Here is a 15,751-nt window from a genome sequence, read left to right on the forward strand (position 1 = left end):
CGCCCACTTGAGCCACAGTGCCACTTCCGGATTTTTTCCCCTGCTTATGTGGTGCTGAGAAATCGAACCCAGGGCCTCATGTATGCAAGGCAAGTACTCTACCATTGAGCCACCTTGCCAGCCCTTAAAAGTTTCTTTAAAAAAATACCAAGCTGAATTTTGTCTGGAATTATATTCCATGTACTGAGCAATTAAGGCGAATCTTTTCAGGACATTGAGTCTTCTAACCATTAAGTACTTTATTCATCTTTTACTTAGTCCTTATTTTTTGTATAACATTTGAAAGGTTCTATAAAATCCATTTGGAGGGTCTTTACTCAAAGCAGAATGGCATAATGTAAGCATCTCAGGATTTAGAGCAGTGAGAATGAAAGCCATGAACAGTTTATCTTGTCTTTGAAGAAATTTTTAATGCATAGAGCATAAATAAGAAAGAACATTTTAGGTGATAGAGTAAATAATGGAGGCCAGGAGGTGGCCTAGCACCACCATAGGAAGAGGAAAGCTTGGGTGCACCCTAAGGGAGAACTGTCCTGTCCTGTTCTGTCCTGTTGAGATACTTGTCATGCATCAGGTGCCTGAACAGGGAGGGCTGGCACTACTAATACAGCACCATGAATACAGTCAGCTTGGCACCATCCATGGCTCGCAGCAGAAACCAGATGAAGTGGAGCAGGGATTGGACAGAGGGTGGCCCGTGTTTGTTGGATGGTACTTCTATGCATACATGATGAAGACCACAGACCTGCTTTTGTTTTTCCAATAGAGAAACTGCAGCACTGCCTGGGGCACGAGCATGTCCACTTGCCTGGGAAGCTTCGGGCCATGGAGTCCTCCACCAGTATGTTGGCAGAGCCAACACTGTCTGTGGAGTGTAGAAAGTAGTATCAAGGTTCCCAGTAGTTCTCGCTTTCCACAGAGTCAATGCCCAAAGCAAATGGAACCAGGGGTGGCCCTGTTTCCAGGAACCCCAACTGAAACACTTCAAGGCTCTGGATCAGTGAGGTCCATCAAACTGAACATCCTAGCCAGACACTACATCCACTTCTGCCTTCTTTGGGGACTCCAACACCAACATGGACAGTGCTGCTGTGCTCTTTTGCTGGCCATGAGGGAAGAACAGGAGTGTGCTCCCGAGCACATGAACTCCTGAGCCCCAGAGGGCTTACTTTGTGTCATGTACCTGAAGAAGAGGGTCCAGTACTTCTGGCGTGCCCTTCACGCAGTTTACCTTGCATGTGATTGTTGTCTTCATTCTGGGAGCCTTCCTGCACCACCATCGCTGCTGCCAATGTGGCCCAAATACTATAACCTTTAGAAAGACTAGGTCAAAGCCTGAAAATATCAATACCAAGAATTGGGTGCATTAAAGAGGAGGGTATGGAAAGGGTAGACAAATGAAGGGAGGAAGGGACAGAATGTAAATGAGCTCATTGGATGAGAGTGAGGGAACAGAAGATGCTGTATGAAAGGAAATGTATTTATCTGCCTCATGAAATTGAAATCCCTCTACACAACCTCTTTATAATAATTATAAACTAAATTACTTTTCTAAAAAGGAATTCATTGCATATACCACAAAATTAAGAAAAGTAAAGGAAGGGATGTGTCAGGGGGAGTTGAATGTTGTAAGGATGGCATGGATCAATATGCACTGTCTTCATAAACTGCTTTGTTACATGGCACTTCTTTTGTACAACTGCTTAAAGATAATTGACAAATAAAAATAATAAATGAATAGATGTAAGGTAAGGTGAGTACAGGAGAAAGAAATGGTTGATATATGCTTCTGATATGGAACAGGGCTTCCCTTTAGGTTGGAATCCTGTAGAAGAACTCTACTGTTTTTATAATATTTCAGAATAAGATGAGATTCATAAAGCATGATTCATTATAATTTGTCAAAAATAATTTAAATAGTTGTTAATTACCCAACAAAATTAAATTCCTATAGTATCTTTGTGAATAAATTTAATTTATGATCATGTTTTTACAGAAAAATCCATGAAAATGTTTTATTTACTTATTTTTTGGTCAGTCATGGGTCTTGAACCCTGGACTTGGGCACTACAAATCAGCTCTTCAGCTCAAAGCAAGCACTCTACCACTTGAGCCACAAAGCCATTTCTGGTTTTCTGGTGATTTATTAGAAATAAGAGTCTCATGGACTTGCCTGCCTGGGCTGGCTTTGAAGCCAGAACCTCAGATCTCAGCATATTGTGTAGCTAGTATTACAGGTGAGGGCCACCGGTGCCTGGCTAAAAATCTTAATTCCAATTCACTTGCATAAAGCCAGAACTTGAGGCTTTGCTTAAAAGGTGGAATGCAGGCAAAAAGTGAAAAGCAGAGAGGCAGGCAGAGAATGAGAGAGAAAAAGAGAGAGGGAGAAAAAAGAGAGAGAGGGCAAGAGAGAGGGAAGGAGACAGGGAAAAACGTAAAAACGGGGGAACAATGGGAGGAGACAGGCAAAAGTGGATGATGAAAGTGAATATTATCAAAATATATGAAAATATAATGGAGTCCATTATTTTGTGCAATAATAAGGCAATATGTTCAATAGAAATTCAATTTTGAAAGCAAATTTCTCAATTTATAAGTTTTATTTAGACAGTAATGATGATGGAGATTAGCTGCTGGGGAAGGTATTATTTGCATTCTATTCTAAAGCCCCGACCACAATCCCTGAAGATGCTCCTATCCAGGCCAATCAAGTAGCCACTGCCAGTTTTTGGAGCAAAAAAAGAGAAGTGTCATTCTGAGAACCAGAGGATTATAATGGCTAGCCATCTGTGGCTCAGGCTTGTAATCCTAATTACTCAGGAGCCTGAGATGTGATTATCCAAGTCAGGACAAGCAGGAAAGTCCCTGAGAAACTAATCTCAAGTTAAACACCACAAATAGGAAATGGAGGTGTGGTTCAAGTACAAAGGCTCCAGGACAGCACTCAGGCACTGAATTCACCCTCAGGTTCGGTACATACACACACACACACACACACACACACACACACACACAACGTTAATTATATATTAGAAAACACAGTCATATGTCAATATTTAATGCTCACAAATGTTAACTCCTACTGAATTTCACATTCTCTTAAAAGAGAGTAGCTTCTTGGCAGAATGTTCTTAATTTTTAAAAAGAATTTATAGCCATACTTCTTTGGCAGTCTCTATCACAAATTAGAATTGTGGGGGAAGGGAGGGCATGGGAAACTAGCCACTTCCTTTATGCTTCAATGATATTCTTTTACTTCACTAGTGGAAAAACATTAGGAGGAATGAGATGTGTCTAAAATAATATAAAACCATTGAAATTGCCTCTGATCATGTACAGGCTGATTAATTCAGTACAATATGACATATACATTGAACACCACAGGATGCTCTATCAAGTGAGAAGCAACCTATATATGATATAATCGGTAATGTGTGTATTTTATACTCATGGACATAGATATTTGTATATGCATGGGAAAGGTTCTGGGAATATATATCTAACAATGGAATTCTTTGGGGAAATGGGGTATATGGTTGTGCAGATGGATTGGGGAGAAAAATTTAAACCCTAGATTTGAATTATGACATTTATATACAACCAAAAATCTGTTACTTTCAAAATTAAAAAAAAACACCTACTAGCATATGAGCTAAGAAAATACCACATAAAGCTGTAGTAATTTTTTTCTCACTTTTTGATTAGCACACATTCTTCCAAGGGATTTGATTATGAAATTTTCGTATATTCAAACAATGTATCTTTATGAGACTCATCTCCTCCATCACTCCACACATCCTGATACAGAGGATGAACCACTTTTAGGCGCAGTACTACCAATAAAAAAGGGGAAAAATGAAATATATAAAAATTTAAAAATTACTATTAGTGTAGTCCTCACCCCTATAAAATACTTACTTGGAAAGCAGAGTCCAAGATTGCATAGGAAACAATTATCAAGATCCCCTTCTCAGCTGGAAATGCAGTTTAGTGGTAGAATGCTTGCCTAGTATGCATGAAGCCCTGGGTTTGATTCCTTAGTACCAAATATACAGAAAAGGCGGCTCAAGTGGAAGAGCACTAACCTTGAGCAAAAGAAACTAAGGGACAGTGCTCAATTCTGAGTTCAAGCACTACAACTGGAAAAAAAAAACAATCCCATTCTCAATCAATAAGTAAGCATTTGTGCTTCCAGGTATGTAGGTATGTAATGAGAGGGATTCTAACCCTGCGTTCTAACACAATCTATGGAACTCATGATATTCATTCAAAAGTAACTGCTAAAAACAGGGCTACCTAACACTTCTCTAACATGTGCAAGGAAATGAATTTAATCTATGTACACAATGTGCATGTGTACACATATAGATTATACAGCAAGAAAGATATTCTGATAATTATGTGCTACAAATCCTGCCTTTTTCTACCACTTGCTCGTTCTAGAATAATACCATATGCACAACAGTGGGTGCTAGATGAACTCAACACCTTCTAGGAGATGTGTGGCCTGATCATAGAAACAAAAACATGCATTTTATGAAATGTACATATTATGAAAATATATACATACTCATATGTGTCTATAAGTTGAGTGTATTACACAGCTATATGACTCTGTATGTTACATAAGCACTTGAAAAAGGAAGGAAAGGTCCACGGTTACCTCAGAAAAATTACTGAGCCATGACTCTGGTCTCATTACTTTTTCTGGTTAATTGGAGATAGAATCTTACAACTTTTCTGCTTTAGGGAGCTTCAAACTACAGTCTTCTAGGTTTCAGTCTCCTAAGTAGCTAGAGTTACAGGCAAGCCAGACTGGAGATATAGCTTAAGTGAGGAATAATCAACCTTGAGAGAAAAAGCTAAGGAAGAGAATAAGGGCTTGAATTCAAGTGAGTACTAAGGTATGTGAGCACACACATGCACACACACACACAGAGATTAACAAGAATGAAACTCTGGTGACCCAGCTACTTTAAATCACCTGTAGATTGTGGTTTAATAATCTAATAATACAGAAATTAATCCTCAAGTTGCCTCCTCTTTATTACATTAGGAGTCTTAATTGCCTTATCAGGGTTTTTTCCTTTTCTTTTTTCTCTCTTGTGTGTGTGTGTGTGTGTGTGTGTGTGTGTGTGTGTGTGTGTGTTATACACACACACTGGTGTATGTATAACAATACGGAGACTTAAACTAAGTGAATTGGCACGATGCTTTTGCTTCTTCTCTCAAGGCTGTTGCTCTACCACTTGAGACACAGAACCCCTTCCATCTCTTTTGGGGAAAGAAGTGTCAGATGCATTTTCAAGGCCATACGGGGCCCAATAATAAGTCTTTGTATCTCAGCCACATGAGCATATTTTTTCTTATGTGCTAAAATCATCAGGTAATAGTCTTAGTTACAATAAAAAAAATTCTAGGACACTACTCAGGCCTTGATTAATGCCTAGGACCAACACAAAAATAAATGCAGTTTCTTGTAATTATTGCAGTTGACCTATTGCTACTCCTAGGATTATCATCTATGTCAAGGGTCTCTGGATTGTGACTCCCTCCATAGGTAAAGGATCACTAAATCTATCAGTCAAATGTAACTAAATCCTCCATATATTGCCTTTGTAATAGAAATTAAAATTGTTAATAACAAATCAATTATAATAAGTGTAGACAAAAAAAATCCATAAACACCAAAGATTTAATTCATGCTATGACATTTTTAGACCTCAAACATCAATAAGGATTTTTTTAGAAAACACACTTTTATCTCTACTAGTATTCTACCCACTGTGAAACTGAAGAACTGAAATCATACACTACCCAACTTAGAGGCCTATACCAAGAAATAATTAGATGGCAGACATTGGTACAAGCAAGCTTTACACTGCATATTCTCCTAAGTGAATTAATACTAAAAACAATTGACATGGTCCAGCCTGAGTTGAAGTTGAATATCTTGTCTCAAGAACAAAAAGTGAGGGCTGAGAATATGGCTTAGTGGGAGAGTGCTTGCCTAGCAGCCATGAAGCTCTGGGTTTGATTCCTCAGTAAGATATAAACAGAAAAAGCTAGAAGTACATTGTGGCTCAAGTGGTAGAGTGCTAGACTTAAGCATACAAAGCTCAGGAAAATGCCCAGACTCTGAGTTCAAGCCCCAGGACTGGTTTAAAAATGGTGAAGACAGGAAGCAGGGAGAAGAACAGAGTTATTTGTCTGAGCCTACATTTTCCCAGCCTTCATGAACTTTCATCTTGTGATTGGTTTTCATTCCATTCAGTGGTCAACAAACTAGTTTTCTCTGAGTCTCTGAATCCTGTGTTATTTAGAGTTAGGAATCCTAATTTTAGTGTTGGGGATTTTGCTAAATGGAAGAGCACTTGCTGGCAAGTGTCAGGACCTTAGTTTGCTTCTCAGGTCTGAAAAAAAGGACCCTTAAGTCTTCTTTAGTTTGTGAAACTTCACAGAAGAAATAAATGCATTCACTCATTCATAGAAGCACAAATTGATACATTTTCTAGGCTCATTTGAGAAAATTTACTATGAAATAGCAAAACAAAAGTCACACACTGATGGTTCACACTTGTAATCCAAGCACTCAGGAGGCTGAGATTTGAGGATTATGGTTTGAAGCCATTTGGTGCAAAAATGTCCATGAGTCTCTTATCTCAACCAGTGAAAAACAAACCTGAAAAAATAAAACTGTAGCTGTAGCTCAAGCAGTAGAATGTTAGCCAAGAGTTATAAAGCTACAGGGCAGCACCCAGTCACTGAGTTCATGTCCAGAAGAACTGGCAGAAAAAAAATGAACTCAAATTCAAAACAGCTTTATTAGGTTCAAAATAGTTCATGATCATTGAGAATAACTTGGCATTTTGGGCCAAACAAAACAATTATTTTTCTTTAATGAAATAGAATAAGACACTTTACTTCTTAATTAGTGCAAAATCATGTAGGAGTTCACAGTGTGGAAAGGTAACTTTTCTAATGATAGCAGAAAACTTCAGTATCACTGTATGTATTATATCCCAGGACTGTAAAACATATAAAGTTAGATTTGTGCTCCATGGACCAAATTTCATGATTCATAAAAGAGTATCTTCACAGTACTTTATTTATACTGAACCTTTTTTCATTCTTTATTATTGACCACAACATAAATGTTAGTAAGGCTTGCCTTTTCATTGGAAAATTCTCTAATTTTTTTTTAAACTTTCCTTTCTTTTATACAGCAAATAAAGCTATGTATGGCATGTGAATATCACCAGTAGGGAAGTAAGTATGTCACCTCTACAATGCTCTGGACCTGCTTGATCATCTCACGTAGCTGCAGCTCTGTCTTCTTTCAGGCATCCTTTCAGGCCAATTGATCTTCTCCTTAGTGCCCAGGTTAGGTTGCTCAGCAACTTCCCTCCAGTCTCCAAGGATAGCTCATGGCTGTTTCTTCATTGCAGAAAATAGATTTCTCTATTCTACAAAAAAATAAATGTGATTGGGTTAAGCCTCTACTGTCATAAAGATTTTATTTTACATTAGTCCATGTTTCCTTTAGATAATTCCCTAAATGTTTAATTAATGGGAGGAAGGGGCTGGGAAAGAGTGAGGGAACAGAAGACACTGTACAAATGGAAATGTATTCATTACCTGACTCATTTAATTGTAATCCCTCTTTACATGCTAATTGTAATCCCTCTTTACATGCTCTTTATAATACCAATAAAGTAAATCAATAAAAATGTTCAATTAGATGAATCTGGTCAGAATGTAGACATGTACACCTATTCACCTAACAAAACTAATGCTTTACACACATCAAGAAAACACTGTACTCACAAATAAATCGTACTTAAATGGTTTGCTAGGCCGATCTAGCCCAGCCACCACTGCCACACCTGGTTCTTTTGTCCAAGATGGGGAGCCACGGGCACTGCCTTCTGGGCTTCAATGCAGCCACTGAGAGGGTCTGTGGGCCGCTGTTCCACCTCTTCATCCCTGAAGCTGCACAGTGGAGCCGAGTCAGCACGTGTTGTAGTCTTCAATGTGGCTGCAGTTGTAAGGGAGGCAGGCTGCACATGAGGCCTTTGGCACCCAGCATCCATCTCAGGCTTGAGTCCTTGAGAAGCCCCAAGGCTGAGGGGGGTTGCCACTGGGCAGAGAACCTCTAAGCTAGCAGTGTGCGCTCCTCGGGCTTGGGCGCCAGCAGCAGCAGGGACTAGGACAGCAAGTCCTCAGGGACTCAGGAGCCTTGGCCCATCGCACCATGCCTGGTCCTGCTGCCACCTCCTGAGGACTGGCCTGTGGGCCCTGTCCAGCGCCTGCGAGCACCAGATGCTGCTAATCAGCAGCCTGAGTCCCATGCTGTCAGTTGAGCCCCCGAGGACCGGCTTCTCCACCAGGTCAAGGGCCTCAGCATGACAGCTAGTGCCTGGGAATATGCCCGACCTCCTCGGAGTGGCCTATCTGAATTTCAGGCAGCTGCAGGATGAGCCAGAGGCCGGGAAGCAAGTCCTGGCCAGCCAGCAGCTGCCCTTCATCCTCAGGCTGTAGGCAAAGCCAATGGCGCACCTTCCCTGCAGAGGCAATAGCAGCAATGCAGCCATGGATGCAGCAGAAGTACCATTGCCTCCAGGCTGACCCCACCTGCCTCCAGGTGTGCCCACATCATCAACCCAATGGGCTGCCCGCTCCTGCACTGATGCTGCACATACCTGCAGTGCTCACTTTCTTCTGTATCCGCCCTCCCCCTGCCCAATCCCTGCGGGCGTCTCTGACTCCTCTACCACCTTTGCCCTGAACATCTAGCATATGGGCCCCTCATAGAGTTCATAGTGGTCGAGGGAACTTTTGGAGAACATCCTCCAGGAAAGAGTCAAGGGTCAGGGTGATAGAGAGCCTTGAGTGTGTGGAAAAGGTATTGCACACATATTTTGATAGAATAAGAAATCAAAAGAAAGCAAAAATTATCAAATTTAAAAGAAGAGATTAACTAGGCATCAATGGCTCATGGCTTTTATCCTAGCTCCTCAGAAGGCTGGGAGCTGAGGATCAAGATGGGAAGCCAGCTTGGGAAAGAAAGTCCCTGAGATTCTTATCTCCAATTATCTACAAACAACAACATCAACAACAACAGCAACAAAACCCACAAGTGAAGCTGTGGCTCAAAATGATAAAGTGTTAGCTTTGAGTATGAAGCAATGACAGGGCTCCAGCAGCATCTGCAAAACTTGAGAAGCTCACCACCCCCAGGATAGCTCACAGCCACTGAGGAGGCTGTGAGGAGGAATCGATCCCTGGGGTACACTTGAACCACCAAAATGCAACCCGCTTAATAGCACCAAGGTACCACTTAAAACTCAACAACCCAATTCTAGCTCTTTCTCACCACACTTGGGCAGGAGGTTGGGGGAGCTATGAAGTAGCATGGTGCACCATTTCGGTTGAGGAGGGGGATATCTGACATCAGACTCACAGATAATACGTGAATAGACTAGAACTTCAGAAGAAGGTCAAGGTCGACAGATATAGTCATTCTGTAACAAGTGTAGAAGGGAGAATCTTGAGTCTGAGGACTCCATAGTGCCCAATTTTGGGGTTGGTGGCAGCTACTCCCCCCTGCTGTGTTGACTAAGCAGTAGCATTTGGTTTGCTAGCCTATGAACAGCAGACACGAAGTGGGGATGGAGTGAGGCTGGTGCCTGGGTGACTCCCTTTTGCTGAGTTGTTGCCACTGCCAGCATATGGACATGCCTGGGCTTGGAGCAAGGCTGTAGGGTCGGTGGGACTGATTGGTTCTGAAGAAGCAGAAGGTGGAGCATCTTCTGCAAGTGATGCCTCCATTACTGGTGGTCTTCCTGTCATCATGGGGCTGTGGGCTCTGCACCATAAGCGGCAGCCTGATGGAACCCTGAGGAGTCAGGAGCCAGACAGCTGAGTGCTTGGTATGGTGCAGACAGAATTCTGCTTCCCAGTCTCCCACTCCAATCTGGGTTTACTTCAAATCTAGGGCTCCTTCTCCTTCCTCCTCCTCTGGTAGTTGTCCTCAGAAGCAGCACTTGAACAGTCAGTCTGTGCTTCTTCCCACTTTTCTCCCAGGTGGGGTAAATTGAGGCTGTGAGGATAGAGAGTTGTCCACTCAGTGGAGTCAGAAATAGAACCCAGAGCCCTTGGTACCCCAGTATGAGACACTTCTTTCTACCTTCCATACTTTATAATCAGTTTTTTCTGTTGCCCTCTCTTGTCCCCTGACCTCATCCAGAGATCTCTTTCTAGGGATTACCCTGTCTGCACATGCCTGTATCCCAGGATGTGGTGACTATTGTAGAACTGGTACCCTCATAAGCTTTGCTTCCCTCCCTCACTTCCACCTGCTTATCCTTGTGTCTCTACTCAGGAAAGTCCCTTTTGAAACCATTTGCACAGAGAACCCGGGCCTCCCTGCTCCTTCTCCCTATTCACCGTTTTTAGGTACTGTTGATTCCCTGAAGAGTGAGTGCAAAGATGCTCTTGGAACTGTAGGTCCCTTGGATGGAGTGAAATGTGAATTTCTGGTTCTTGAGGAACTTGCCACTTTTGACTCTCCAGTAGTATATAGGTGTCCCGATGGAAGGATTGCCCAAAATGTCCCCTAAAGCAGTTCCCTGAGGGTAAAATGACACATGCCCTCCTTCTCTGCTATGAACTAATGGGACATGTTATTTTTTGTATTCCAAACAGTGATCATATATGTTTTTACATCTTTGAAACTTACTCAAGTACTTGCACGTGTGTATGTGCATTTGGACTAAATTAGCAATTTTTCTTTGTGTGTGTGTGTGTGTGTGTGTGTGTGTGTGTGTGTGTGCGCGCATGCGCATGTTTGTTCAGATCTTGGGTCTTAAACTCAGGGCCTGTGTTCTTTCTTTTAGTTTTTTTCACTCATGGCCAGTGTTCTACTACCTGATCGATAGCTCTACTTCTTGCATTTTGGTGATTCTGCAAGGGATGCTTTAGAAATAACATTCTCAGATTTCTGCATCCTGAGTAGGTAGGATGGAACTCAAGAACTTGTACTTGCCAGGCAAATGCTCCTCCAGGAGCTAAATCCCTAAACCCAGCTCATATTTTTGATTGGCTGATTTTTGCTCACAAGTGGTGCTCTACTTTGTGAGCTAAATCTCTCTTTGTGGATATTTTTGTTTTCCTTTTTGTTTGTTTTTGGTCTGTCATGGGGCTTGAACTCTGAGCTTGGGTGCTATCTCTGTGGTTTTCAGCTCAAAGCGAGCACTTTATTGCTTGATCCACAGTGCCACTTCCGGTTTTCTAGTGATTTATTGGAGATAAGAGTCTCATGGACTTTCCTGCCTGGGCTGGCTTTGAACCGTGGTCCTTAGATCTCAGCCTCCTGAGTAGTTAGAATTACAGGCATGAGTCACTGGTGCCGGGCTCCTTCTGTTTTTGTTTTCATTTGTTTTCCTTGTTAATTAATGATAAAAGACTCAGATTTGCCTACCCAGGTTGGCTTTTGAAGTTCAATCCTCTCACCTCAAACCTCATGATTGGCTTATAGCTGTGAGTCACCAGTACCTCTCTTTGATTTGTCATTTTTGACAAATGCCAAACGTTTCTTTTGAGATGGTCTGAGCATTGCACTAAACCCAAGGCAAATTTCAAGAGAATGACAAAGAGGTAGAGACCACTTGGTGACTCACACACATCATTACACAATGTAAGTTAAAGACTTTCTTTCCAGAAAAACACAACTCTTACCTTTATACAAGATATGGTGCTTAAGTACATCTTCATATCTATCTAAAATAGTATACACATTGAAAGGAACTCCACAATATGGATATGCTTCCCATGCATGATAAACAAGCACTCTACCACTGAGCCACCTTCCTAGGCCACTAAACAAAAGACTTTTAAGTGTCAGCTGTGCACTGTTGGCTGACACTTGTAATACTAGCTACTCAGGAGGCTAAGAGCTGGGGATTGTGGTTCAAAGCCAGCCTGAGCAGGTAAATATGTGAGAATGTTAACCAATTAACCACCAAAAATGCCAGAAATGGATCTGTGGCTCAAGGCGTAAAGCACTAGCCTTGAGTAAAAATAGCAAAGGGACAGCCCCTGAGTTCAAGTCCCACTCTGCACTACCAGATTAAAAATTAAAAAAAACAAGATAACGAGACTTATCATCCCTGGGACTAAAACATTTGTTAGTAGTTGCTGATGTACATCACTGCCTTCCTATACCATGGGACACATACCACATGATAGACATACATTTCTGTTCATTTCAAGGTTAGGTAAATCACATGATTTCAACTTATCTAGAAATTGCATCAGTGTGAAGTCCAAGTTAATTTCCTTTGCCAGTGATCTTAGAAGTGTGTCAGAGCTGAGTGTCCCTCACAGGAAGAAAAGAAGCTCCTACTGACTCACCTTAAACTTATGTTGTGAGTAGGAATAAGGCTAGGCTGTTTGTCAATGCAGCATTACTTGGATGGTTTTGACTCATCCTGGTTCCTTGAAGGAAGAATCCCATTTGGTTGCATGTTAGGGGTCTCAGTGGAGGTCACCATGATATAGGAACTGAAGAATATCACCAACTCCCTGCATTTAAACCTTATTATAGTTTGAAGACAGTGGTTCACATGTGTAAACCTAGCTACTCAGGAGGCTAGTAATCTGATGGTTGTGGTTCAATGCCAGCACTGGGTAGGAAATCCATGACACTTTTATCTTCAATTAAATATCAAAAAAGCTGGAAGTGGACCAGTGTCCCAAGGGGTAGAATGCTAGCCTGGAGCAAAAAAGCTCAGGGACAGCCTTAGGAATGGCACACACACACACACACACACACACACACACACACACACTCAAATACACATACACCGCTTTTTGTTAGCTCATCTAATGCTCCCAACAACCATATAAGTCAGGTATCCTTACTTCCTTATTTACAGAGGAGGAAAATTCCTGGTGAGTCAGTGGCCTCAAACCCCAAATCCAGGGCTGGGAAGGTGGCTCAGTGGTAGAGTGCTTGCCTTGCATGCATGAGGCCCTGGGTTCGATTCCTCAGCACCACATAAGCAAAAAGGAAAAAGCCGGAAGTGGTGCTGTGGCTCAAGTGGTAGAGCACTAGCCTTGAGCTGAAGAGCTGAGGCACAGCGCCCAGGCCCAAAGTTCAAGGCCCACGACCGGACCCAAAAAAAAACAACAAACCAAATCCATGCCCCTGTCCCAGGTGCCAGTACCTTTCCTTGCAACAAACCTAGGGCCCAAAAGACAAAACAGGCTACAGGCATTCTGTGCTGTGCTGTATGTGTGTGTGTGTGTGTGTGTGTGTGTGTGTGTGTGTGTGTGTGTGTGTGTGTGTGTGTGTGTGCACCAATTCTAGGGTTTGAACTTCTGGGTGCTGTTCCTTAGCTCTGATTCTCACGTTTGGCACACTATACCACTTGAGCCACAGCTCCACTTCTTGGTCGTTAGTTCTTCATTGGAGATAAGAGTCTCACTGACATTTCTGCCCAGGCTGGCTTTGAATCATGGTCCTTAAATCTCAGCCTTCTCAGTAACTAGTAGTCTAGATGTGAACCATTTGCATAAGGCATAGATTCTTCACCCTTATGGGTTAGCCTATCTTACCTAGTTTCCTCAGTATGAATTGATTTTAATAATGTTTGATCCTAGGCCAGTTGAGACATGTATTTCCTTATTACAGTTTCTGGCTGGTGTTTCAGCACAGCACTAACTGCTCTGCCTGAGGTGAAAGTTCTTGAGAAGGACAACTAAGCCAGGTGTTTGTGACTCGCACTTTTAATCCTAGCTGGTGAAGAGGCTGCGATCTGAAGATTGCAGTTCAAAATCAGCCTGGGCAGGAAAGACTGTAAGACTCTGGAAGTTGTGCTGTGGCCCACGTGGTAGAATTTTAGCCTTGAATGAAGAGCTCAGAAACCGTGTCCAGGCCCTCAGTTCAGGCCCTAGGAAAGCACAAAATGAAAGAAAGAGAAAGAAAAAAGAAAGGTAGTGGGGGCAGGAGGAGAAGGAAGGAGGGAGGGAATAATTACGGTATTAGTAGCTCAGATATGTAATCCTACCAAGTAAACCATTAGTGGAACTGTGTCTCAAAGTGGTAGAGAGCTAGCTTTGAGCAAAAAAGCTCAGCGACAGGCCCTGTGTTAAGTCCAAAGACTGACAAAAGAGAGAGAGAGAGAGGATAAGAGAAAGGAAAAGAAGAAGGGAAGGAAGCAACGAACTAGTTCAAGAGTTGAGTGAAATAGAAACTGCTAGATATCTGGGAACCTACACAGAACCAGGAGGCACAGTTTTTTAACCACACATCTATGGCTAGTGCTTAATGTCAGATTCCCCTTACAGAGCCCATGTTGTGCTTTAGTAAAGGCCTACTGAATCCTCCCTGGGCCTTGGGAAGGAAGAGCTAGCCTTTGCTTCACGTGACAAGTCTAGGAAACTGAGAACATCAAGGACCTCTCATTGCAAGAAGAAGAAGAGATGGATATCCATTCCCTGGAATCTAATCCTTTCTGTGACATGCCCACTCTAATCCTTCTCCTATGCTATTATCTTCTGGTAGCCTGGAAAGATGTAAAAAAACACCTATATCACCAGCACTCCAGGAAAAGAAAGGGAGCCCCTACAATGGCTTTAGGGTGGGTCTCTCTACCCCATTTGGCAGTCCTAGTCCAGCACAGACTCTGACAGCACCATGATTAGTAGACTAAATAGCTTTGTGGAGCAACTTTCTCTCTCTCTCCCTCTCCCTCTCTCTCTCTCTCTAGTCCTATTGTCTGGGAGAGTCTTCAAATATGAATATAGAATGGGCTGCTATCTCCCCATTGGCACCAGCAGTATTTAGCCATTTTCATAAAAATCAAAGACAGACCACCAGTGATTAAAGACAAATTTAAATCTGGGAGCAAGTTATAAACTATAGGGCTGGGACATTTATCATGGCTAGTGACCTCAAAGGGAACCAATGAGATGGGGGCAGGGAAGAGGCTGCAGTGGGACTTCTCTTCTCTGCCCTGCATCTTATAAGACTTCTCAAATCAAGGACAAATAATAACAGGATAGGACAGGAAAAATAATAACAATGACAAATAATAAATATTGATTACTACCAACTGCTGTATTGAGAAATGAAGGTTTCATTTATTTTATTTTTACCCCATCAAATGGCTATACCTACCCCATAGAGTATTTATTATTATTAATGTGCTTTCTTAATCTTCATTTCACATATCAGGAAATGGTATTCAGAGAGATTAAGCCATTGACTAGAGCCACACAGCTCAAAATGAAAATAGTATGACCATAAGAATACTATCTGAAGCAGGTGTTGGTATTTCATGCTTGTAATCTTAGTTACTCAGGAGGAAACTCTGAGGATCATGGTTTACAGCCATGATCTCCAATTAACCACTAAAATGCCTGAAATGGAGCTGTAGCCCAATTTGTAGTGTGCTAGTTGTGAGAGAAAGAGGTAAGGGACAGCGCCCAGGTCTAGAGTTCAAGCTCTTGTACTGGCACCAAACAACAACAACAAAAACGGCTCATACCCCAGAGTATCTCCTACACACCAATAAAAACCTGGACCTGGAGGTATGGCTCAATAGGTACAGTACTATTCTCAAGCAGAATTAGGTAGGGAAAAGTGTCTAAACCCTGAGTTCAAGTCCCCCCCCAGTATAAACTTTTGTGTATATGTATATGTATATGTATAATGTGTCCACACATATACATATGAATGTATGTA

At 42.0% G+C, this 15,751-nt stretch overlaps 1 pseudogene; it reads right to left on the bottom strand.

Annotated features, from left to right (window-relative positions):
• Window positions 1–517: 517 nt before the first annotated feature.
• LOC122118561 lies at window positions 518–1,179 on the bottom strand (annotated as a pseudogene).
• Window positions 1,180–15,751: the final 14,572 nt, after the last annotated feature.

The sequence above is a fragment of the Dipodomys spectabilis genome, unplaced genomic scaffold (genome assembly GCF_019054845.1).
Source record: "Dipodomys spectabilis isolate Male_0828 unplaced genomic scaffold, ASM1905484v1 ptg000155l, whole genome shotgun sequence".
Taxonomy (NCBI): Eukaryota; Metazoa; Chordata; class Mammalia; order Rodentia; family Heteromyidae; genus Dipodomys; species Dipodomys spectabilis.